At 42.4% G+C, this 27,848-nt stretch overlaps 1 protein-coding gene across 1 annotated transcript in view; it reads left to right on the forward strand.

Annotated features, from left to right (window-relative positions):
• LOC106585133 (netrin receptor UNC5D-like) overlaps positions 1 to 27,848 on the forward strand; it is a 231,934-nt gene that overhangs the window by 154,941 nt on the left and 49,145 nt on the right. The gene's annotated exons all lie outside the window — the stretch shown is intronic.

A 27,848-nucleotide genomic window follows, 5' to 3' on the forward strand; every position in this document is an offset into this window, starting at 1 on the left:
ATGAAGAAATACAGTACTGTACAGTATATACTTTGTCCAACCTTTTGCGGTTGCATGAGGTCACCCACACACACTTTAAACATTTGGATAATAAAGCATTTAATGCATTTTGAAGATAGAAGCCACTTGCGTTTGTTTATTAGGCTACTGTGCAGTCTGACAAGTAAACATAGCCTACAGTACATACTGTAGTAAACATGGTAAAGTGACTAATTCCTTACATAAGGGAGAGCAGTCCATGTCCAGACTTTCCTCGGTGACCTCAAGTACTCATTAACTCTGTCTTTAATGCTTTTTCGGGTTGCATCAGTCATGGACAGAAACTTTTGAGACACAGTATTAATGATGAACACCCGGAGGTTCACTGGTAAGCCACATTTGCCTCGGGATCCATCCCAGTTGGTATTCTGTGTCCACTCATGGTATCTCTCTTTGTTTACACATCCTTGGAATAGCAGAACAGCATAACGGTCCGGATGGCCCTTGCTGTGCCTGGTCGGCAGTTGGTCAAGTTCTGTTGTCAGAAAAGGAATGGAAATGTCAGGGTGAACCGACGACCTGGTGAACCCGCCAGGTATGTTGACTCTGCCTGTCGGAGGTGGAGTTCCAGAGTTCACAGGTGTGCCTGGCATGGATTGTGACTCCATTTCATTCCTTGCCCTCTTCAACGCGTCATTCTCCACCTGACTCTCCGCCAATGCCGCCTGACTCTGCCAGTGACGAGTGACTCTCTGCCAATACCGCCTGGCTCTGGACCAATGCATCAGCTGTCACCAACTCAGATAATGTTTCTCGTTCTGCTGGTTTGCCTTCAATGACTCGATCTCGGTCTTCAAAGTTTGAATCTGATCCATGTGCACCTTCATCAGATGAGCAGAATGGTACCGCCCTGAGCCCCCATCGATTACAGTGGCCAAAGATAGAAACGGTAGATCATTTAAGAATTAGAAGTGACTCCAACACACATGCTGCGTACACATTTTAAGATTCTAGCAAAACTAACCGCTTTCTTGGCAACCATACGTTTTTTTTCCAGTGCGGCCCGTTGTCCAGCCCTTTGTCCACTGATCTCCACGGCTGGTTGTCGCCATGGTTGTATGCTCTGCAAAAACACATTCACATTTTTAGTACACAATTATTAGTATTTATTATTTCAACTGTATTTAATTATCAATTTTATTACACAGTATGCCTACACGTTGATAGGCTATATACATTTATTTTAAGAGAATGCACTGAAACCAAAATACCATTCGCTTTGGTGATCCTCTCATCTCCGGCTCATTTTCAAGTCCTCAAATGGTTACGGTCCTAACCCTGGAACAGGTAGCACCATAGAAAGAAGCTGGCTTGATGAAAACGATGTCCATTTTGTCTGTTCTCTTTGGTCGCAATGTCTTTTTTTTTTTAGATAAACAGCTCGTTTTTGAATGGTAACTGTGTTAAGGGTGGAGTTTGGGGCGGTGTGAGGAGTACTGGAAAGATGTGAGTTTCAAATCAAATCAAATTGTATTTGTCACATACACATGGTTAGCAGATGTTAATGCGAGTGTAGCGAAATGCTTGTGCTTCTAGTTCCGACCATGCAGTAATATCTAACAAGTATTCTAACAATTTCACAACGACTACCTTATACACACAAGTGTAAAGGAATGAATAAGAATATGTATTAAAAATATATATGGATGAGCGATGGCCGAACGGCATAGGCAAGATGCAGTAGATGGTATAGAGTACAGTATATACATATGAGATGAGTAGTGTAGGGTATGTAAACATTATATAAAGTGGCATAGTTTAAAGTGACTAGTGATACATTTATTACATCCAATTTTTATTATTATTATTAAGTCGCTAGAGATTGAGTCAGTATGTTGGCATCAGCCACTCAATGTTAGTGATAGCTGTTTAACAGTCTGACGGTCTTGAGATAGAAGCTGTTTTTCAGTCTCTCGGTCCCAGCTTTGATGCACCTGTACTGACCTTGCCTTCTGGATGATAGCAGGGTGAACAAGCAGTGGCTCGAGTGGTTATTGTCCGTGATTATCTTTTTGGCCTTCCTGTGACATCGGGTGGTGTAGGTGTCCTGGAGAGCAGGTAGTTTGCCCCCGGTGAGGCGTTGTGCAGACCTCACTACCCTCTGGAGAGCCTTGCGGTTGTGGGTGGAGCAGTTGCCGTACCAAGCAGTGATACAGCCCGATAGGATGCTCTCGATTGTGCATCTGTAAAAGTTTGAGTGTTTTTGGTGACAAGCCGAATTTCTTCAGCCTCCTGAGGTTGAAGAGGTGCTGTTGCGCCTTCTTCACCACACTGTCTGTGTGGGTGGACCATTTCAGTTTGTCCGTGATGTGTACGCCGAGGAATTTAAAACTTTCCACCTTCTCTACTACTGTCCCGTTGATGTGGATAGGGGGGTGCTCCCTCTGCTGTTTCCTGAAGTCCACGATCATCTCCTTTGTTTTGTTGACGTTGAGTGTGAGGTTATTTTCTTGACACCACACTCCGAGGGCCCTCACCTCCTCCCTGTAGGCCGTCTCGTCGTTGTTGGTAATCAAGCCTACCACTGTAGTGTCGTCTGCAAACTTGATGATTGAGTTGGAGCGGTGCATGGCCACGCAGTCATGGGTGAACAGGGAGTACAGGAGAGGGCTGAGAACGCACCTTTGTGGGGCCCCTGTGTTGAGGATCAGCGGGGTGGAGATGTTGTTTCCTACCCTCACCACCTGGAGGGTGGAGGGTACTATGGTGTTAAATGCTGAGCTGTAGTCGATGAACAGCATTCTTACATAGGTATTCCTCTTGTCCAGGTGGGTAAGCTTTCAGCTTACAATAGGCCATAAGCATACAGCAGATTGCCTATTGTCCTCACTTTGATTATGCTGTAACAACATACTGTAGCACCATGATCAGGATCTCTATTCATTTAAGTGAGCAGAATAGGGCTTTCAAGAATAACGTAAAATATTGTACAGCCAATAAAGTTTATTTTATTTTATTTTATTTATTTATTTATTTGTTTCACCTTTATTTAACCAGGTAGGCAAGTTGAGAACAAGTTCTCATTTACAATTGCGACCTGGCCAAGATAAAGCAAAGCAGTTCGACAACATACAAAAACACAGAGTTACACATGGAGTAAAACAACATACAATCAATGATACAGTAGAAAAAAAATTATAAAAAATAAATAAATAATATAATAATAAAAAATAACAAAACATTTTTTTTTTAAATAAAATAAACATATGTGATGCTGGACAGGCGGGCAGGTGCAGGCAGCGATCGGTTGAAGAGCATGCATTTAGTTTTGCTTGTGTTTAGGAGCAGTTGGAGACCACGGAAGGAGAGTTGAATGGCATTGAAGCTCGTCTGGAGGGTTGTTAACACAGTGTCCAAAGAAGGGCCAGAAGTGTACAGAATGGTGTCGTCTGCGTAGAGGTGGATCAGAGACTCACCAGCAGCAAGAGCGACATCATTTATGTATACAGAGAAAAGAGTTGGCCCAAGAATTGAACCCTGTGGTACCCCCATAGAGACTGCCAGAGGTCCAGACAGTAGGCCCTCCGATTTGACACACTGAACTCTGTCAGAGAAGTAGTTGGTGAACCAGGCGACGCAATCGTTTGAGAAACCAAGGCTACTGAGTCTGCCGATGAGGATGTGGTGATTAACAGAGTCAAAAGCTTTGGCCAGGTCAATGAATACGGCAGCACAGTATTGTTTCATATCGATGGCGGTTACGATGTCGTTTAGGACCTTGAGCGTGGCTGAGGTGCACCCATGACCAGCTCTGAAACCAGATTGCATAGCGGAGAGGGTGCGGTGGGATTCGAAATGGTCGGTAATCTGTTTGTTGACTTGGCTTTCGAAGACCTTAGAAAGGCAGGGTAGGATGGATATACGTCTGTAGCAATTTGGGTCAAGAGTGTCACCTCCTTTGAAGAGGGGGATGACAGCAGCTGCTTTCCAATCTATGGGAATCTCAGACGACACGAAAGAGAGGTTGAACAGGCTAGTAATAGGGGTTGCAATAATTTCGGCAGATAATTTTAGAAAGAAAGGGTCCAGATTGTCAAGCCCAGCTGATTTGTAGGGGTCCAGATTTTGCAGCTCTTTCAGAACATCAGCTGAATGGATTTGGGAGAAGGAGAAATGGGGAGGCTTGGGCGAGTAGCTGTGGGGGGTGCAGTGCTGTTGAATGCAGTAGGGGTAGTTAGGTGGAAAGCATGGCCAGCCGTAGAAAAATGCTTATTGAAATTCTCAATTATAGTGGGCTTATCGGTGGTGACAGAGTTTCCTATCCTCAGTGCAGTGGGCAGTTGGGAGGAGGTGTTCTTATTCTCCATGGACTTTACAATGTCCCAGAACTTTTTAGAGTTGGAGTTGCACGAAGCGAATTTCTGTTTGAAAAAGCTAGCCTTGGCGTTTCTAACTGCCTGTGTGTATTGGTTTCTAACTTCCCTAAAAAGTTGCATATCGCGGGGGCAGTTCGATGCTAATGCAGAACGCCACAGGATATTTTTGTGTTGGTTAAGGGCAGTCAGGTCTGGGGAGAACCAAGGGCTATATCTGTTCCTGGTTCTAAATTTCTTGAAAGGGGCATGCTTATTTAAGATGGAGAGGAAGGCATTTAAAAAAAATAACCAGGCATCCTCTACTGACGGGATGAGGTCAATATCCTTCCAGGATACCAGGGCCAGGTCGAATAGAAAGGCTTTGCTCGTTGAAATGTTTCAGGGAGCGTTTGACAGTGATGAGTGGAGGTCGTTTGACCGCTGACCCATTACGGGTGCAGGCAATGAGGCAGTGATCGCTGAGATCTTGGTTGAAAACAGCAGAGGTGTATTTAGAGGGCACGTTGGTTAGGATGATATCTATGAGGGTGCCAGTGTTTGCGGCTTTGGGGTTGTACCTGGTGGGTTCATTAATAATTTGTGTGAGATTGAGGGCATCAAGCTTGGATTGTAGGATGGCTGGGGTGTTAAGCATGTCCCAGTTTAGGTCACCTAGTAGCACGAGCTCTGAAGATAGATGGGGGCAATCAGTTCACATATGGTGTCCAGAGCACAACTAGGGGCCGAGGGGGGTCTATAGCAGGCGGCAACGGTGAGAGACTTGTTTTTGGAGAGGTGGATTTTTAAAAGTAGAAGTTCAAATTGTTTGGGTACAGACCTGGATAGCAGGACAGAACTCTGCAGGCTATCTCTGCAGTAGATTGCAACACCGCCCCCCTTTGGTCGTTCTATCTTGTCTGAAAACGTTGTAGTTAGGGATGAAGATTTCAGAGTTTTTGGTGGACTTCCTAAGCCAAGATTCAGACACAGCTAGGACATCCGGGTTGGCAGAGTGTGCTAAAGCAGTGAATAAAACAAACTTAGGGAGCAGGCTTCTAATGTTAACATGCATGAAACCAAGGTTATTACGGTTACAGAAGTCATCAAAAGAGAGCGCCTGGGGAGTAGGAGTGGAGCCAGGCACTGCAGGGCCTGGATTCACATCTACATCCCCAGAGGAGCAGAGAAGAATAGGTATGAGGGTACGGCTAAAAGCTATAAGAATTGGTCGTCTGTGACGTCCAGAATAGAGAGAAAATGGAGCAGGTTTCTGGGGGCGATAAAATAGCTTCAAGGTATAATGTACAGACAAAGGTATGGTGGGATGTGAGTACAGAGGAGGTAAACCTAGGCATTTAGTGATTATGAGAGAGATATTGTCTCTAGAAACATCATTGAAACCAGAAGATGTCATAGCATGTGTGGGTGGAGGAACTGAGAGGTTGGATAAGGTATAATGAGCAGGGCTAGAGGCTCTACAGTGAAATAAGCCAATAAACACTAACCAGAACAGCAATGGAGAAGGCATATTGACATTAAGGAGAGGCATGCTTAGCTGAGTGATCAAAGGGAGAGATTCAGACAGCTAGCCGGGCCATAGGTAGCAAGCTGGTGGAAGATGGGAGGGAGGTCTGTTTTTAGCCACCTCGTGCGTTTCCGTCTGTGGGTTAGTGGGGTTCCGTGTGGAAGGGGGGACCAGTCCAAGTTGGCAAAATAGTTAGTTATAGTGGCCCAAGAAAAGTGTCCGATAGACCTATTCAGATCGCAGCCGAAAAGACAGCTAACGATTAGCGGGCCGCAGATGGGCGATCAGGTTACGTCGCGACGGAGGGGCCAGTTGGATAACTCCCTCGGGCAGATAACGTCGGTGGTCCAGTCGTGAAGACCCGATGGGGCTCCGCATTGGCAGTAAAACGGGTCAGGATAGGTGAGTTGTAGCCCAGGAGACACTTCAGCTGGCTAGCTCAGCAATAGCCCAGGAGTGGCTGACGGAACTCTTCAGCTGGCTAGCTGGCTAGCTCCGTAATAATGTGTGTTAATTCCGTGACCGATGTTGCCAATAGTCACTCAGGTAGCAGCTAGTTAGCTGCAAGATCCAGGTGTAAATGTCCAGAGCCTGCGGTAGAAATCGGGGAAAGGAGAGAGAATAGGTCCGGTATGCTCTGGTCTGAGTCGCGCTGTACAAAAACTGGCGATAGCTTTTCGAGCTAATGGATAGCTGAGGACAGCTAACCGTGGCTAGCTGAACTTCAACGTTAGCCAGTGAAAATGGCTAAACACTTGCTAGCTTCTGTTGTGGAATTCAGATGAGGTAAATAATACTTTCTTTTTTAAATTGGTGAGGCGTGTTGCAGGAGAGTGCTTTGAGGTTGAGTTTTTAGAATTAAAAAAAATATATATATATATATAAAAAGATAAGTGAAGAAAAAAAAATATGTCAATATATATATACACGGGACACGACAAGAGGAGGGTAGAGGATGTCTGAACTGCTACGCCATCTTGGAAAAAAATGTCATTTATCAATCAGTATATTTGAGTTTAACCACAATATTTGATATATTATTTGTTCTGTCTTTTCTGGTGGATTAAACTGAAATTACAACCATTACAAATTACACATTTCTATGGCTTGTTTAAAAAATAAGGATATTTTGGAGATTATTTCGTTTTCAAATAACCTAAAGTGAACGAGAAAAATACCATTCTTGAGCATGGGGTGAGAGATTGTTACTAATTTGTAAATAAAGCCAGTTTGTTATTTACAATTATTTATTTCTGTTTTTAGAGGGAGAGAAACCAAAAGCCTACCGACGCCTCATAGGTCTCCCGGTAGTGGCCGGCACAGGTATTGAACCAGCATCTGTAGCAACTCAGTTTGCACCGCGATGTAGTGTCTTAGACCGCTGTGCCACTCGGGTACTGTACAACGAGACCGGTCGGGAGTAGGCTACAGTACTACAGTAAGAGCAAAATAATCCTAACATTTCCACACCCTAAATTTAGTCTAAGTTTCTCTTAGAATAAAAACCTTAGTGTAACAACAGTTTTAGTAGGTAATACTGTCGAGTTGTAACAAAAATAATACTATTTTTCCGGGTGTGTGTGTGCAGGACAGAGGAATAGCAATTCTTACACCATTGTTCTAAATTCAATCACCTTCTTCATCCTCATCACTCAGTTCATTTAAAATTCAATTTTGAAGTCGTGCACAATTATCAGTTTCTATTTGGTTTATGTCTCCCATTCATTGTCAGTTAGAGACGCAGTAGCACCTTGGACCCAAAAGCATAATCAGTGCTCTAACTGCCCTTTGCGCTGGTCTGGAGCATTGAAGTAGTGACGCAGGATACTGTACTAAACCACAAATTAATTACCTGTAAATTCCGCAGCATAATCGCAAAACTTTTAGTTGAGCAACCACTGTACAAATGGAAACCCAGCTTTGAGCTGCCCTGTGACATGAGCCTACCAGATGAGCTAAATGCCTTTAATGCTCGCTTCGAGGCAAGCATCACTGAAGCATGCATGAGAGCACCAGTTGTTCTGGACGACTGTGGGATAATGCTCTCAGTAGCCGATGTGAGCAAGACCTTTAAACAGGTTAACATTCACAAAGCCGCGGAGCCAGACGGATTACCAGGATGTGTACTCAAAGCATGCGCGGATCAACTGGCAAGTGTCTTCACTGACATTTTCAACCTCTCCCTGACCGAGTCTGTACTACCTACATGTTTCAAGCAGACCGCCATAGTCTCTGTGCCCAAGGAAGCGAAGGTAACCTGCCTAAATGATTACCGCCCCGTAGCACTCACGTCGGTAGTCATGAAGTGCTTTGAAAGGCTGGTCATAGCTCACATCAACAGCATCCTCCCGGATACCCTAGACCCACTCCAATACTCATACCGCCCCAACAGATCCACAGATGATGCGATCTCAATCGCTCTCCACACTGTCCTTTCCCACCTGGACAAAAGGAACACCTATGTGAGAATGCTGTTCATTGACTACAGCTCAGCGTTCAACACCATACTACCCACAAACCTCATCACTAAGCTAAGGACCCCAGGACAAAACACCTCCCTCTGTAACTGGACTTCCTGACGGGCCACCCCCAGGTGGTAAGGGTAGTTAACAACACGTCTGTTACGCTGATCCTCAACCCTGGGGCCCCTCAGGGGTGTGTGCTCAGTCCCCTCCTGTACTCCCTGTTCACCCACGACTGCGTGGCCAAACACGACTCCAACACCATCATTAAGTTTGCTGAGGACACGATGGTGGTAGGACTGACCACTGATAACCTTCCCTGTAGCTCAGTTGGTAGAGCATGGTGTTTGCAACGCCAGGGTTGTGGGTTCGATTCCCACGGGGGGCCAGTGTGGGAAAAAAAAAAAAAAATGTATGCATTCACTACTGTAAGTCGCTCTGGATAAGACCGTCTGCTAAATGACTAAAATGTAAATGTAATAACGATGAGACAGCCTATAGGGAGGAGGTCAGAGATCTGGCAGTGTGGTTCCAGGACAACCACCTCTCCATCAATGTGAGCATGACATAGGAGCTGATCATGGACTACAGGAAAAGGCGGGCTGAACAGGCCCTCATTAATATCGACGGAGCTGTAGTGGAGCGGGTCGAGAGTTTCAAGTTCCTTGGTGTCCTCATCACCAACGAACTATCATGGTCCAAATACACCAAGACAGTCGTAAAGAGGGCACGACAACACCTTTTCCCACTCAGGAGACTGAAAAGATTTGGCATGGATCCCCAGGTACTCAAAATGTTCTACAGCTGAACCATCGAGAGCATTGTGACCGGTTACATCACCACCTGGTATGGTAACTGCTCGGCATCTGACCGTAAGGCACTACAGAGGGTAGTGTGTACAACCCAGTACATCACTGGGGCCAATCTACCTGCCTCATCCAGGTCCTATATACTAGGCCGTGTCAGAGGAAAGCCCCCAAAATTGCCAAAGACTCGTCACCCAAGTTATAGACTATTTTCTCTACTGTTTTCTCCGCCCGGCAAGAGGTACCAGAGTGCCAAGTCTAGGACCAAAAGGCTCCTTAACAGCTTCTACCCCCAAGCCATAAGACTGCTGAACAATTAACCAAATGGCCACCGGATTATTTATGTTGACACCCCATTTGTTTTTTTACACTGCTGCTACTCACTGTTTTATTATCTATGCATTGTCACTTTACCCCTACTTACATGTACAAATTACCTCGACTAACCTGTACCCCCACACATTGACTCGGTTCCGGTACCCCCTGTATATAGCCTCGATATTGTTATTTTATTGTGTTACTTTTTATAATTTTTTACTTTAGTTTATTTGGTAAATATTTTCTTAACTCTTTCTTGAACTGCACTGTTGGTTAAAGGCTTGTAAGTAAGCATTTCATGGTAAGGTCTACACATGATGTATTCGGCGCATGTGACAAATAAAGTTTGATTTGATTTGGAGTTCTGCTGGTTTTCTGTTCTACCTGATAGTTAATTGCACCCACCTGGTGTCCGAGGTCTAAATCAGTCCCTGATTAGAGATCATCCTATATCCTATATTCTATAATTCTATGTTGTATTTGATTCTGTTTAAGAAGCATAATTTCTATCGCCTCCTTGTCTAGCTACTGCATAGTGAGAGGGCAAATGGATTCCATGTGTGGAATCATGGGCCTGCATATTTATTGTGGGAAAATTACATAATGACATTTTGATTATGATCATCTAAGACTTGATGCAGTACATGGGATTGAAGGGGGATACCTAGTCAATTGTACAACTGAGTGCCTTCAACTGAAATGTGTCTTCAGCATTTAACCCAACCCCTCTGAATCCGAGAGGTGCGGGGGCCTGCCTTAATCAACATCCACGTCTTCGGGCACATGGGTAACAGTGGTTTAACTGCCTTGCTCAGAGGCAGAAAGAAAGAGTTTTACCTTGTCAACTCGGGGATTCAATCCAGCAACCTTTCGGTTACTGGCTCAACGCTCTAACCACTAGGCTACCTGCCGCACATGTACATTACATATTGTTACAACAGATACTTTTCAGTCTATAGGCAATTGTCAGTGTTCTTTTTGATGTTTCCAAAGTTAAGCAACAAGTAGGCTAACAGAGATCACACATTAAAAAGCTTTGTTGACTACATATTCTATCCAGCACCCTAAACAAAAACAAAAAACACTTCAACTTTCCCTCATAATGTCAACAGGTTATTTGTGAAGTTGTGTTGAAGTAATCATGCAGAGTGATATTAAGGAGATTGTTGGTCCATACTTGCAAAGATTAGAAAAAGTTTTTAAGTTTAATGCACATCAGCCAATTAAAATTGTCGACTTAGTCGCACGTGATAAAACAAGACATGATCTCTTTCAAGGACAGTCTCACAAAAATAAGCATTTTTGCGTTCTTACTACCCGCTATTCAAAGTGCTCTGAAAAATTAAGAGAATCGTTCACAAACACTGACACATTCTAAGATCCGATGACAGTATCGGTAATGTGTTTTTGGACCCTCCCCAGGTCGTATTCTCGCGGGGCAGAAATCTCAGAGGTCAATTTATAAACTCTGATTTACTATCCTAAAATACCCCTGCACAACATCTATTTGCGCCTCTACCGGACGGAAACTACAAGTGTAATGGCTGCACTCAATGCAATGAATCAAATCAAATCAAATGTATTTATATAGCCCTTCTTACATCAGCTGATATCACAAAGTGCTGTACAGAAACCCAGCCTAAAACCCCAAACTGCAAGCAATGCAGATGTAGAAGCACGGTGGCTAGGAAAAACTCCCTAGAAAGGCCAAAACCTAGGAAGAAACCTAGAGAGGAACCAGGCTATGAGGGGTGGCCAGTCCTCTTCTGGAGATTATAACAGCACATGGCCTAGATGTTCAAATGTTCATAAATGACCAGCATTGTCAAATAATAATAATCATAGTAGTTGTCGAGGGTGCAAAAAGTCAGTTGGCTTTTTCATAGCCGATCTTTGAGAGAATCTCCACCGCTCCTGCTGTCTCTAGAGAGTTGAAAACAGCAGGTCTGGGACAGGTAGCACGTCCGGTGAATAGGTCAGGGTTCCAGCAGGTCTGGGACAACAGGTCTGGGACAGGTAGCACGTCCGGCGAACAGGTCAGGGTTCCATAGCTGCAGGCAGAACAGTTGGAACTGGAGCAGCAGCACGGCCAGGTGAACTGGGGACAGTAAGGAGTCATCAAGCCAGGTAGTCCTGAGGCATGGTCCTAGGGCTCAGGTCCTCCGAGAGAGAGAAAGAAAGAGAAAGAGAGAATTAGAGAGAGAATATTTAAATTCACACAGGACACTGGAAAAGACAAGAGAAATACTCCAGATGTGACAGACTGACCCTAGCCCCCCGACACATAAACTACTGCAGCATAAATACTGGAGGCTGAGACAGGAGGGGTCAGGAGACACTGTGGCCCCATCCGATGAAACCCCCGGACAAGGCCAAACAGGTAGGATATAACCCCACCCACTTTGCCAAAGCACAGCCTCCACACCACTGGAGGGATATCTCCAACCACCAACATACCATCCCGGGACAAGGCCGAGTATAGCCCACCAAGATCTCCGCCACGGCACAGCCCAAGGGGGGGCGCCAACCCAGACAGGAAGACCACGTCAGTGACTCAACCCACTCAAGTGACGCACCCCTCCTAGGGACGGCATGGAAGAACACCAGTAAGCCAGTGACTCAGCCCCCGTAATAGGGGTAGAGGCAGAGAATCCCAGTGGAAAGAGGGGAAACCGGCCAGGCAGAGACAGCAAGGGTGGTTACAAATGTAGATCCTTCAAACATGGAAACAAATCCCAATCAAAGGTGCTCCACTAAACCAGTTATTTATCTTATAATTTGTCCTTGTGGTAAAAAATGATGTGGGTAAAACGAAGCGCGAATTAAAAGTACGAATCTCGGAGCATCGTAGCACCATTAGGTGCAAAAACTCGGCGTACCCAGTTGCAGACCACTTTTTGGAATGCAACCACTCGATTTTGTCCCTACGTTATATCAGCATTGAACACGTCACCCTCCCTAGGAGAGGAGGTGACCTCGACAATTTATTGTTAAAACGAGAGGCTGCCTGGATCTTTAATTAAAAAATTCTTGCTCCCTTCAGTCTCAACATAGACTTTGATCTGAAGCCATTCTTGTGATTTTGCTATTCATTGAAAATGTTTGTAGGCCTATGTAGCCATATTGTATCTATGATCGTATACTATCCATTTATGTTCTATTTATATCTGTAAATTAACCAATGATATCAAGCCACACCCGACAAAGATTAGACACCTGTGTGTGTCCTTTGACACTATATAAACTAGTGACCTTCAGTGTTTGTCATTATACCCTGATGAAGACAGCTTGTCTGTCGAAATATTGGTTATTAAGTTAATCAGTTATTGCATCTGAGCTCCTAGTGTGTGCAGTTCTCCTTTTCTTTTTCAAGTGTTCTACTCCGCTAGCCAGCACCTCATCCAAACAGGTGTGTGTTTCTTTCACCTCCAGATTAATGAACATGTCATCTGTTCCCATTACATAACCTGGCATATTTATCCTTATGCTAACCTGAGCAGGTGGCAGTGATTATTTCCTGTAACAAATTCTCTATCAGCCTATCAAAGATCTTAGACTTTATATCAACAAACCAATGGTATTTCTTAAAATAGGTCAACCTGGCCACCAGAGGGACCTTTTAAAACTCAAAATTCAAAGTTTACTTTCGTTCCACTTGGTCTGTCTCATGTGTAGAGTGCCAATATTGCATGATACATCCTTGGCTAGGCTACTAGCTGCTAACGTAAGAAATAATTCTAAAGGCACGTTTTCGCGTATGACAAAATCCTACATTTTTCATGTGCTTTTCCAAAAATAAAATAAAAGGAGGTCCATACAACATTTAATTTTATCGTACGTCTTAAAAAGGCTTATGGACTTGTCAAATAGCTGTCATGTACAGTCATCATCATTGCTTCCTGTTGGCACACACCGCTAAAGCGGTTGACTCTAAAACGACAGGGCACTTTAACCGTGGGTTTGAGCCCTCCTCGCATCAACCATTTTTGATAAGGAAAAAAACTGTTCACTGCTGGTCCTCGTTGTTCGATTCAAATAACACTTGACAAAGTGGAGGATTATAATAATGCATATGAAACGTTGTACATGTACGTTACCGGTCAAAAGTTTTACAACACCTACTCATTCAAGGTTTTTCTTTATTTGTATTATTCTCTACATTGTAGAATAATAGTAAAGACATCAAAACTATGAAATAACACATCATGTATTAACCAAAAAAGTGTTAAACAAATCCAAATATATTTTATATTTGAGATTCTTCAAATAGCCACCCTTTGCCTTGACAGCTTTGTACACTCTTGGCATTCTCTCAAGCAGCTTTATGAGGTAGTCACCTGGAATGCATTTCAATTAACAGGTGTGCCCTCTTAAAAGTTCATTTGTGAAATTTCTTTCCTTCTTAATGCGTTTGAGCCAATCAATTGTGTTGTGACAAGGTAGGGGCGGTATACAGAAGATAGCCCTATTTGGTAAAAGACCAAGTCCATATTATGGCAAGAACAGCTCAAATAAGCAAAGAGAAATGACACTCCATCATTATTTTAAGATATGATGGTCAGTCAATACAGAACATTTCAAGAACTTTGAAAGTTTCTTCAAGCGCGGTCGCAAAAACCATCAATCTCTATGATAAAACTGGCTCTCATGAGGACCGCCACAGGAATAGAAGACCCAGAGTTACCTCTGCTGCAGAGGATAAGTTCATTAGAATTACCAGCCTCAGAAATTGCAGCCCAAATAAATGCTTCACGGAGTTCAGGTAACAGACACATCTCAACATCAGCTGTTCAGAGGAGACTGTGTGAATCAGGCCTTATGGTCGAATTGCTGCAAAGAAACCACTACTAAAGGACACCAATAAGAAGAAGAGACTTGCTTGGGCCAAGAAACCCAAGCAATGGAATCTAGACCGGTGGAAATTTGTCCTTTGGTCTGGAGTCCAAATTAGAGATTTTTTGTTCCAACCACCGTGTCAGTGTGAGATGCGGTGTGGGTGAACGGATGCTCTCCACGTGTGTATTTCCCACTGTAAAGCATGGAGGAGGTGTTATGGTGTGGGGGTGCTTTGCTGGTGACACTGTCTGATTTATTTAGAATTCAAGGCACACTTAACCAGCATGGCTACCACAGCATTCTGCAGCGATACACCATCCCATCTGGTTTGGGCTTGGTGGGACTATCATTTGTTTTTCAACAGGACAATGACCCAACACACCTCCAGGCTGTGTAAGGGCTATTTGGCCAAGAAGGAGAGTGATGAGTGCTGCATCAGATGGAGAGTGCTGCATCAGATGACTTGGCCTCCACAATCCCCCGACCTCAACCAAATTGAGATGGCTTGGGATGAGGCGGACCGCAGAATGAAGGAAAGAGCCAACAAGCGCTTAGCATATGTGGGAACTTCTTCAAGACTGTTGGAAAGGCATTCCATGTGAAGCTGGTTGAGAGAATGCCAAGAGTGTGCAAAGCTGTCATCAAGGCAAAGGGTGGCTTTTTGAAGAATCACAAATATAAATTTGATGTTTTCACTGTTATTCTACAATGTAGAAAATACAAAAAATAAAGAAAACCCCTTGAATGAGTAGGTGTTCTAAAACTTTTGACCGGTAGTGTACGTGTACAACGTTTCATATGCAATATTATAATCAAATTTAAAAAATACCGGTAGTATAAGTGTAGGCCTACACATCTATGCTATATATGTAAGGGATAATCAACAACGGGTTAAATGTGCCAGGTTATCTAATGGGAACAGCTAACGTAGCGTTTGGTCACGTGCAACTATGTCAACGATTGTAGTTGGCTGATTCATATTTTGAGACAGAGAAAAGGTTTCAATTTAAACTTTTTCTAATGTTCGCAAGTATGGACCCCATATGTTCAGTCCAATTAAGACCCATCAGGCTGGTGTCAGAGAGAGACGTGCACAACAGACTTGGGCTGTGCCCCAAATGGCACCCTATGCTCTACTTTTGACCAGAGCCCATAGTGCACTATGCAGGGAATAGGGCACCATTTGGGACGTATTCTATAGCAGGTTGTGTTGATTAGAGGCTTACACTTCACTTCTGTTTCCTGAAGGGATTTCCGGGAAAACAAAGCTGATGTGACACCTCGTCTGGAATGTGTTCTGATTAGTGGCTTCTCAAAAGGAGTCGTCGTCTTTCTGGTATTCATGGAGGTCCCTTTGCAGTAAAGCCTGTTTAATTACTTCTGGAAGTTCATATTTGTGTGATTGCTGTGCTGTGAAATTGTTGTGGGACTCATAATGGGGGAAATGAAAGTCTGAACTTTTACTATTTCCGCTCTGTGTGATTCAGCCAGTGCATGGGAAAGGTATGAGGGAATAGTTCACTCTTTGGGTTTCTGCTACATCCACTGCTTAGCAAGAGGCCAGCTAGTTAATTGATTTGAGAGATGGGAATGGGGCGTTATCTAGCAATAACAAAAAGTAAAGTGCCTGTTCTTCTCCTTCAATATTTTTGACACAGTGGGATGGTCATACTGGGATGTTTTAGGTGGTAGGAGGACTGTGGGCAAAAATATGTTGTTGCTAAATACTGAATTATTGTCAAATTCAATCAATTCTTTAGAAAATGGATACCATGAGCTCCAACCCAAGCACTGTATTTAAATAATTTTATGCTAATTACCAAAATGTAGCAAATTGCACTAACTAAGCATGACAATTGCACTGGATTTGGAGGAAATGGGTTGTTGTAATACTAGGTTAGGCTACCTGTAGATATGTGCGCATATAGGGTCTGATTAACATATTGACCAATCAGTATCTGTTAACTTCTCTACAATTAAAACACCTAGCAGTACTATAATGGCTCATATTGCTTATTTCATTAGCTTATGAACTTGATATTATCTTTTTTATTTCATAGAGCTTCGGTGATGTTTTCCTACTGTAAAGGTATATGGTCTCTGTGAATCCAGAGTAGATCAGGTCTGATGTACTGTAGGATTTGAAAGCTGTTTTGTATTCATTAACTCTTCATACTTGTTCAGCTCATCTGCATTCTCAAGTGAATAACTGTCTGCTTGTTGGGCTCCCTCCAGACGTCGCCACCGCCTCCCCACATGGTACTTAACCTAGCACATTATCTTCGCTCGCTACGCAATTTCACAGATTTTGATTCAAGCACTCCCGGTATTTGAAAATTTGCTCTGCCTTTAAGCTATATTCCAGAGAACAATTATTACTTTTTCTTAATCTTCTGCACTTAACCGCCTGCGATGTTACCTTGCCTAGGCTGTGAAACCAATGGGTTCTGTATCAGAAGGAGACCCAGGTGGATTTGCAATTAAAAGAGCCTGGCTGAGATTGTCCTCTTCTCACCTCACACCTGGCCAACTGGATAGCCGACTATCTTTATCACCATTAAAATCATAACCACCAGTGATAACAACATGCTCAGCGCTGCTTTGTCCTGCCCCGGTAATGGACAGACAAATTGTGTAGTGTTGGATTAGGCCAAGATAATCAGAGCAGAAGATATATGAAGAATTGGATGTTATTGATTAGTACATGGACCCTCAATGCCACCAGGAGCACCGAGATTATAACATCTCTTATTTACCAACCAGGCTGATGAATCACAGCCACAGATAAGCAGTGCTCCAATGCCCTTGATTTAGCCAGACTGAGGCACAGGGAGGAGAGCTAGGAAGAGAGAATAGGAGAGCTATGAGGTGAGGAGAGGAGAGCTAGGAGGAGAGGAGAGCAGGGACTGTTGGCCACAGAGTGAAGTCAGCCAGCAAGGTGAAGTAATACGTTGAGAATGTACTGTCACGAAGTGCTGCTCATGGAACGTTTCCTTTCAATTAACCTTCCTACCTTAAAGGAAAATGGACTTCTGTCCCAATTTGTCTATGTTTAAATGTCAATAAATGTCTATTTGAATATCGCTGTGGCAAATGAATCCAGACAGCCACCTACACCTCTGTCCAGGTATTTCTCTAAGCAGAGAGAATTAATTTCAGACCCCATGGAGTGCAGTGTGATGACTAGAGATGACTACAGACAGCTGTGCTGAGGCCTCTGGGATGAGGCGGGTCTTGTCTACCTGTCAGTAATAGATTTTTATAGGGTCAGCATGCCTATACATAATTGAACAGCGGAAGGATTACTGGGGAAATCAATGTCACAGTGGCCTCCGGTTTAAACCGACGGCTGCAAGCGATGACGTGTGGTTAGGTTTAAAATAATTGAATTGGCAAGCTCTGTTCATACACTATTTATACAAAAGTATGTGGACACCCCTTCAAATTAGTGGATTTGGCTATTTCAGCCACACCCGTTACTGACAGGTGTATAAAATCTAAAATTTCTGCTCTGCTAAAGCTTCCCCGGTCAACTGTAAGTTCTATTATTGTGAAGTGGAAACGTCTAGGGGCAACAACGGCTCAGCCGCGAAGTGGTAGGCCACACAAGCTCACAGAACGCGATCGCTGAAGTGCGTAGCGCGTACAAATTATCTTTCCTAGTTTCAACACTCACTACAGAGTTCCAAAATGCCTGTGGAAGCAACGTCAGCACAAGAATGGTTCGTCGGGAGCTTCATGGAATGGGTTTCCATGGCCAAGCAGCCACACACAAGCCTAAGATCACCATGCGCAATGCAAGTCGTCGGCTGGAGTGGTATAAAACTTGCCGTAGTATAAAAAGCGTCAGCTGGAGTGATATGAAACTCGAGTGGTATAAAAAACGCGTTCTCTGGAGTGATGAATCACTCTTCACCATCTGGCAGTCTGATAGACGAATCTGGATTTGACGGATGCCAGGAGAACGCTAGCTGCCCGAATGCTTAGAGCCAACTGTTAAGTTTGTTGGAGGAGGAATAATGGTCTGGAGCTGTTTTTCATGGTTCGGGCTAGGCCCCTTATTTCCAGTGAAGGGAAATCTTAACGTTACAGCATACAATGACATTCTAGACGAGTCTGTGCTTCCAACTTTGTGGAAACAGTTCAGGGAAGGATCTTTCCTGTATTAGCATGACAATGCCCCCGTGCACACAGAAATTATTTGTTGAGATCGGTGTGGAAGAACTTGACTGGCCTGCACAGAGCCCTGACCTCAACCCCATCGAACACCTTTAAGATGAATTGGAACACTGACGGCGAGCCAGGCCTAATCGCTCAACATCAGTGCCCGACCTCACTAATGCTCTTATTGCTGAATGGAAGCAAGTCCCCACAGCAATGTTCCAACATCTAGAGGAAAGCCTTCCCAGAAGAGTGGAGGCTGTTATAGCAGCGAAGGAGGGACAAACTCCATATTAATGCCCATGATTTTGGAATGAGTTGTTCGATGAGCAGGTGTCCACATACTTTTGGTCATATAGTGTATTTACAAGAGCCTTTTACTTAATTCTTGTGTGTATGGAACATTTCTGGGATCGTTTATTTCAGCTCATGAAACATGGGAACAAACTTTACATTGTGTCTATATTTTTGTTTAAGTATTGACTTAGGGGTGTGAATACCTATGTAAATGAGATATTTCTGTATTTAATTTTCAATAAATTAGTAAAACTGTCTAAAAAGTATTGTATGTCGATGGGTGAGAAAAATGTATACATTTAATGCATTTTGAATTCAGGCTGTAACACAACAAAATATGGAATAAGTCAATGAATTATTTCTGAAGGCACTGTATGTGAGAGGGAATCATAATACATTTGTTCCAGTGAGAAATGATTCATCACGGTTTGTTCCGAGAGAAGTATTTATGATGTTATGGATGGACTGCTCCTTTGATGCTGTTAAAGGCCTAGTGCAGTCAAAAACTATTTGCCAAGAGTGTGCAAAGGGAGGCTACTATGACAAATCTCAAATATAAAATATATTTTGATTTGTTTAACACTTTTTTGGTTACTACATGTTTCCATATGTGTTATTTCATAGTTTTGATGACTTCACTATTATTCTACAATGTAGAGAATAGTAAAAATAAAGAAAAACTCTTGACTTTTGACTGGTGCTATATATTTCCCCCTGAGGTTGGAATAATACTGTGAAATTGTGATGAAAATGCCCTTTTAGTGCAAGAGCTGTAATTTCAGCCTGTTTTGGTGGGATGGACTTTTGGCCTGCCTGGTGACCAGGCAGTACATTGGTTAATAGACCAATAAGAAAGAGGTTGCCAAACCTCTCTTCCAGTAAAAGCTAGTTTTCAGTTTCCCCCTTCCCACTCAGACCACTCCCTGACATTACTAGCTAAATTCTTGCTTGATAAATTGCTCTTTGCTAAGAAGCTATTTTTGTTTATTTTTGACCATTTTAATTGAAAACAATCACAGCTAGGGTACTTAATTGTTACCCATAAATGATTTGATATTGAGATAAAAATGGCTGGATTGGTCCTTTTAAGATCCATTCTTCCTGCTACCATCTTTTATGTGTTTTTAATTAAGCTAGTTAAAATCTCCTTTATCAGGGGTAAATAGTCGATGTGCCTTAGGGAATCACACACCAGTGGGCCCCATATAGACCCATATATTCCATAAGGACTCAATGCCCTTGGATTAAAGAAAAGTCACTGACCTTTGTTGTTGAGTCTGTGCATAGTGAATGTTATTGTTGGCGGGCAGTGAGCTGACAAAGCCGCTTGCTCTCTCCCACATAGATTGAAGGCACATGGAGAGTGGCAGGTCCAGACAGGCCTGGACACTATGGGGGAGAAGAGGCCTGAGAATAGTAGATTAATAACCTTGATGGTTACAAAGACAAACCCACACACACACACACACAGCTGCACGCTTCCCTGGCCATGTTTTCTTTCCCTGTCCTCGTTCACTTGCCTTCATGGATCTTCCTGAGACAACTGGGTTTGTGTAGGCCAGTGGTTCTCAAACTTTGACCCGCAAATGTAGCCTGTCATTACAGCCATAAACATTTCCAAACGAAAGATACATAAATACACTGTGTTTTATACCTGCATTTTGAGCTAAAAGTTATTCATGTTAGCAGCCAATATCAACTAGGGATATCTTGTCACTTCTCTGTAGTCCAAAGCAAGATCATATGGCCTATCTGTATGCAGCGGCGGTTGCAGGGTTGGATGGAAAGCATGGCCTGTCTGTAGCTGTGATCGGTCCAGAGGGGTTCTGATCTATGAGGTAGCAGGGTGTGGTGTATACAGCGGAGGAGTCAGCTTTTAAGTTGCAAAAATCTAAATGATATATTACATTTTTCACAGCATGGCGTTTATCCTGTTCAATAAAGGGAAAATAAAACCTAGCTCGGTTTAGAGCACTTCACTTATTCATTAACTCAAGTCTTTCGTCAAACCCTAAATCAAGTAGTCTCTTTCGTGGCTCGGCTTGGCTTTAGCTTTCGGCTATGGGAATCAACTCACGCACTTTCTTTGTCTTTTGGTCCATTCTTTGTCTTTCATGTCCTCTGCTTTCCTTTTCTGGTTTCTTTGTTCTATAGTTTTCATTGTGTCTTTGTTCTATAGAGTCTCCTAGGTTATTTGTTCTATAGTTCTCCTTGTTTCTTGGTTCTATAGTTCTCCTTGTTTCTTAGTTCTATAGTTCTCCTTGTTTCTTGGTTCTATAGTTCTCCTTGTTTCTTGGTTCTATAGTTCTCCTTGTTTCTTTGTTCTATAGTTCTCCTTGTTTCTTAGTTCTATAGTTCTCCTTGTTTCTTGGTTCTATAGTTCTCCTTGTTTCTTGGTTCTATAGTGCTCCTTGTTTCTTTGTTCTATAGTTCTCCTTGTTTCTTGGTTCTATAGTTCTCCTTGTTTCTTGGTTCTATAGTGCTCCTTGTTTCTTTGTTCTATAGTTCTCCTTGTTTCTTAGTTCTATAGTTCTCCTTGTTTCTTGGTTCTATAGTTCTCCTTGTTTTTGGTTCTATAGTTCTCCTTGTTTCTTTGTTATTTAGTTCTCCTTGTTTCTTGGTTCTATAGTTCTCCTTGTTTTTGGTTCTATAGTTCTCCTTGTTTCTTTGTTATTTAGTTCTCCTTGTTTCTTGGTTCTATAGTTCTCCTTGTTTCTTTGTTATTTAGTGCTCCTTGTTTCTTTGTTCTATAGTGCTCCTTGTTTCTTTGTTCTATAGTGCTCCTTGTTTCTTTGTTCTATAGTGCTCCTTGTTTCTTTGTCCATGCGTTCCTCTCCTCCTGCATCTCTATTGTTCTGTTTTTCCCCTTCTTAATTGCTCCCATTTCTTCACCTGCACCGGTAATAAGAGGTTTGCTCTGCATAGCCGCGGAAAGTAGGGGTGCTAAAGGTTCTGCAGCACCCCCTGATAAATCATTTAAAAAAAATAGTAATCCCATAAAATTTGTGAACTGGGCCTTTATTACTCCTGTATGAGTGGACCAAAATAGTTGTCAGCAGTGCAGGTAGCAAAAATTCCCTCAGAACTTTTTGGTTTTAAAGCACAGACATTGGAGACACAAATTTAGTGCAATACCATAGGCCTATGGTGGTAACCAGATTGAATAGGCAAAGGTATAAATATAAAATACAAATAGTAGGTCTATATGTAGCCTATTAAAATATGTATGAAAAATGTGTTTATCTCATTCAGTTTCACACTCGCGACCCTTCCCAAAACCTTCTTGCGACCCCCGCAGTTTGAGAACCACTGATGTAAGCAATAGCTCCACCAGCAACTAGTTTTACACCATATTTCTTTCACATAATATCCAGTCCTATCAGATCAGTGAAAGAATGTAAATGAGGGCAGATGGAAGGGAGCATATTCCTGGAATGAGACCCAGGAGCTAAGAGTCCAGGACAGAGGAACACCATTAACATGTTACCTACAAACAGGCAGAAAACAGTAAATAGGCAGCAAACAGACCACAAACAGGCAGTAATCCTGCTGCAAAGAAGCAACAAACAGGCAGCAAACAGACAGCATACAGGCTGAAAACAGGCAGCAAACAGGCAGTGACACTACTTCCCCTCAGCAGTGACCTCAGTCTCACCTCACACTCAACTCTCCTATATCATGAGTGTTGGATTGCTTTTACCATTATGTAATGGGCACTAAAGCGAGGATTGATGTTATCTTTGCCCCAGGATTCCTGTGTGACACTGTTAATGGTGTTGTTAACTGAATGTGCCCAGACAATACAATACACCTCACACACATACCGTATCCTATACAGAATAGGCTCCTTAGGGGTGATATAACTTTATTCCATGCCAGACAGGACTGGGTGTATTGAGGCCTGTGTTATATTTGTACAATATATCCCTTTTGTTGGGTTGGTACTGAAACCATCACATTTCTATAGAGTGCACCTTGAGGTCTGTCACGGACTCAGATGGCTTAAGTTCACCTGACATCTGTCTGTGCCGGACACCTTCTTGACTCAGTCTTTCTCCTCTCAAACGTTCTCAGAGTGCATTTAATGGGCAGTTGGAGCACAACTAGAGTTTTGCATTGAGGTTTTGTGGCCACTAAAAAGCTTGCGCCAGGGTATTGGCAGAACAATTGCTGCAATGCAACAAGGCGCTGTGGCGTCTTCTAGCAATAGTTTGTCACGAAAAACCTGTACTGTGATTTTTTTAGTGCCCGCAACTATACTGAACGTGGGCTTGCCTATACATTAAGGCATTGTATAAACAAGTCAATTCATTCTAGTGTTTACATTTCTGAACCTAGTCAATAAAATTGACTTTAGGTTCAACCCAGGACATCCTTGAGCAAACACTGCTTTCCAGCAAACAAAACAAACATAGCAGTGAAGTCACGAATTCTGAAGAATAATAAAAACCCTTTTTCCATCGCCCACTGAAACAGTATGACATCGCTTCCCTTATCTAGCCACAGATGGAGATGAAACTCAACTTGAAAACTTCTGTTCCAATATTTCCTGTACGAGTGGTTGCATTTGCAATTAGGTAAAATATTTCCCCCACAACTACTATTGTAGCGTAATGCCCTTTTATAGGCTCACTTGCTAATTCTCTCTGGTTATAATGCAATGGATCCAAAAAAGCTATTAATGGTCTGTGTTTCTTTTGTCAGACTTTTGATTTCATTTTAGCAAGCTTTACATTGGATATGATTTTGTTGTTAAGAGGTAAAGAGCAGAGTTGGCTCTGTCAGTGTTGTTGGCCTCTAATTCCAGAGTTAAACAGTGGGCATTGGGCCTAATGGATGTGGCAGGCAATAGCCTTATCTGGATAGAGCAGCCTATCTCTCTACAGTGAGGAATAAAAATGGTGCATTATAAAATATCATGTTTCCAAATGCAGGAAATTATTATTTAATTCTAGCAAGCTTAAAGCTTGAATCGTGTGTTTGTGTGCACACCTGCGTGCAAGCTCGTGTCTGTGTGGGTGGTTAGAGTGTAGGTGGGAGGGTAGGTGGGAAGAGGTTGTCTGATTTCGTAACAGATTTTCTGTATTAATGCATTAAGTGGCCCCTCATTGTTTTAGATATAGGCCTATTTTTAAACAGTGCTTGCCTTGTGCGATCATTCTTTATTTCTACCCAAATGTAGCGACATTAATGTGCTAATGCTGTTTCTCTCCTCGACTGAGAGGTAAGGGTTACATCCTCAATTGTGCTCAAAGTGTTTACATTTACCGTGGCTGCCTTAGTAGACTGGGATACACACGTGCGCACCCACATATACAACCTCAACTGCAACAAGTTAGAACTCCTTAATGGGTAGACATTGTTGATAGTTTAAATTATTGCGGTAAGATCGGGTCAAATACGCCACCCTGCTTCTCCTCTCATTTATCTGTGGTTAAAACGTCTCGATTTCTACACACGGTACATATGCCAAACCCTCCAATGCCTCCCCTGTGAATAACTTTAGCAGGAAGCAGAAAAACGGGTGTTGCCAGAGGCCAGTCATGGTTCTCTTAGAGGGTTGGATGATGTGTTAAGAGGGAATGAGGAGGCTTGGTGGAGACATCAACATGCGCACTGTGCAGGTGATGGAGCAATGGTTAGAGCACTCCATGGGGAACTTCTGACTTTGTAATACCAACGTACTTACAGTGGACTCTGGAAGTGAAGTGTAGCTCCATGAAATGGCTCAGTGATAAGGCTTATATTGCAACCCAATATAAGGAATAGGGTGCCATTTGGGATTTTGCCTTATTTGATAATCCCTAGCAGGAAGATGTAGCATCCGTTGGTTGGTTAATAGATCAAAAGTGGGATCCAGCCTCTTCTTATGCTCTTACTCCTGTCCAACTCACAACATAAGCTGAGCCATGGCAAGACAACAGAGCAAATCCATAGGAAGAACAGATTAGCCTTGCTTTGTCCCCTCCAACTAGGCTCACACCACCCTAACCTCCATTCCTATTTCATGTTTTTCGGGCCAATAGCCATGGCTTAAGTCTTTCTTTTTATAATTCTGCCTTTTGGATCGCTTTGTCACTTGTAAAACCACTTAGATTTAAAAAAAGAAAGAAAAGTTGGGTGTAAGAAATCAAGAGGGTTTAGTTTAATAAGTCCTGTCAACGGTGCGATGCCTGTAAACAAAAGGGGTGACATGACAAAGTGCCAAAGCTCGGGTCTGTCTCTCAGGCACACCACCTGTCGTGGACGGTTAGTCCTCAAGGAAATGTGCCTCTCCGACGCTGGAGATATTGGGACCTGCTAACTCTCATTAGCATATTACTTTTTGTTGGGGGGGTGACTTCTGTGATGTCATTAGTAATGACTTTCTCTGCTATCTCTTCACCCCATACTCTGTCAATTGCCATATCTTTGCAAGGGAGTTATGAATTATGTTTGTGTCTCACTACACATTGTGACTGGTGCTGGCTGGCTGTAGTAGTGATTGGAGAACTTTCAAAGAATCTAGTTGTCCATTAAGGATATAATCATGTCTACAGAGATGCGTAGGCTGTGTAGAGCCCTTAACAGGTGGCTGAGGTTGTTTGTTAGCATCATTGATACACTAGTCTTTCTTCAGAGCCATAATGTAGAGCGTATTCATAATTGTGGCGATGAATGTGTATCTTGAGTACTTTTCTGTATCTCACCCATAAGCAACAGCATTAGTTAGGGCCCTATAAAATCTGTGATCTGGGAAATGCGGATGAAATCCAGATATTAAAACGGAATTCAACAATATAAAAAAATGTATTGAAATTAGTAGCAATCAACTAAATGTATTGAATTTATTAGATGTTTAATTATTTGCCCAAAATGATGATAAGACATGAACAAAATGCATAAGTGATTGTATATTCCTTTGAGGCAACTGCTCAGGACAAACAGACCCCTCACAAGTCCTCAACTGGCAGCTTCATTAAATAGTACCCGCAAAACACCAGTCTCAACATCAACAGTGAAGAGGCGACTCTGGGATGCTGGCCTTCTAGGCAGAGTTCCTCTGTCCAGTGTCTGTGTTCTTTTGCCCATCTTAATATTTTATTTTTATTGGCCAGTCTGAGATATGGCTTTTTTGTTGCAACTCTGCCTAGAAGGCCAGCATCACGCATCTGTTTCTAAAAATATACACACTATACAATATACACCTTTTGCTCAGTTGTGCACTGGGGCCTCCCACTCCTCTTTCTATTCTGGTTAGAGACAGTTTGCGCTGTTCTGTGAAGGGAGTTGTACACAAAGTTGTACCAGATCTTCAGTTTCTTGGCAATTTCTCGCATGGAATAGCCTTCATTTCTCAGAACTAGAATAGACTGATGAGTTTCAGAAGAAAGTTTTTTGTTTTTGGCCATTTTGAGCCTGTATTTGAACCCACAAATGCTGATACTCCAGATACTCAACTAGTCTAAAGAAGGCCAGTTTTATTGCTTCTTTAATTAGAACAACATTTTTCAGCTATGCTAACATAATTGCAAAAGGGTTTTCTTATGATCAATTAGCCCTTTAAAATGTTAAACTTGGATTAGCTAATGCTGATAATGGGCCTCTGTACACCTATGTAGATATTCCATAAAAGAATCTGACATTTCCAGCTACAATAGTCATTTACAACATTAACAATGTCTACACTGTATTTCTGATAAATTTGATGTTATTTGAATGGACACAAAATGTGATTTTCTTTCAAAAACAAGGACATTTCTAACTGACCGAAAACTTTTGAACGATAATGTATATCAAATCAGTTCTCTAGGTTTAATTATTATGTGATTAAACTGATCATGTAAACATTAGTTAAGTAGGAAGTCAGGGCACCACGGAAAATGTTGAGATGACAAAGTTATAATTTTACGAATATAGCTCTTCAGATATTTTAATGTCTAATCAATTGGTTTTCTATTAATTAATTATTACCTCGTCAGTACTCATTACTGAATATCGCAAACCCTTGGATATCTGCACGGACCCTAGTTTCCATAATGAATCAGCAATATACAAATTGGCTAAATGATTTATTTACTAACTAACTAATCACAGAAATACATAACAAACAAACAGTAGATATTGGTTACTAACAATGATAGAAAAGTGGGGTATGCCGATAAGACGGCTTGGTAGACAAAATTGAATCACTACACACAGTCTATAATTATATTCATTGATATGCTAATCCTTTGCACATGAACGTCCGCTCATTCGAGAATAATTGCAATGTATATATTTACAACCCATGTTGTTGTTGTCTTCTCTGTTGGAATCCTCAATCGTCCTGTAGAGTTCATCAGACTCTGGTTAACTTTCCCAGAAGTCACAATGTATTTTGTGGTTGTAGGTGGTTAGAATGGTTACTTCAGAGTACCATTCAAAAATGTTCTCATAGAATAGATGCTTCGGCAGTTTTCGGTATTCTCGTTCTAGACTTATGTAATTTCTAGCTGCAGACTAGTAATTATACATCCAAGATTTGCTCTTATTCTGTAGTGATCTATAGTCTCAGAGTTTAACCATTTCCAGCTGTGTAGCCAAAACTACAGCTGTATGGTCTCCATGGCCTATAGAATTGTAGCCATTCCAACTTGGGGACTCTGTCCCGGCGTTCCCTGACTTAATGTATATTTCGTAGGAAGTGGGTTTTATCCTCTGTTGAAGAAGGTGCGATTCTATGACGCCTAATGTGATGTCTTGGCTCACGGGGGTGTGGCCACTGACTAGTTAATCTTTATAGGAAAATCCATACTCCCATTTAGAAGGTTAACATCACATTACATATTTTCACAAATAGTTTCATGTTTAATCATATATGTTTCACAATATTTAGATGTAAACCTGACAGCTGGGAAATGTACACTTTAAGAGATACAGTTATGTGTGTTTCCTGTGCTTCATGAGATCAGCAAATGAAACACACTTGTCATGACTGCCCCTTAAGTGTCCACGGACCATTCCCACATTCTCAAAAGTAGAAATATTGTTTAATTCTCCCATTTTGGGGATTAGGAGTTTTGAACTAAGATAAGCACTTTGTTCTGGTAGACTCTCTGTCTCAATACTGAATGGCAGTTTCTACCAG

This window comes from Salmo salar, chromosome ssa24 (genome assembly GCF_905237065.1).
Source record: "Salmo salar chromosome ssa24, Ssal_v3.1, whole genome shotgun sequence".
NCBI lineage: Eukaryota > Metazoa > Chordata > Actinopteri > Salmoniformes > Salmonidae > Salmo > Salmo salar.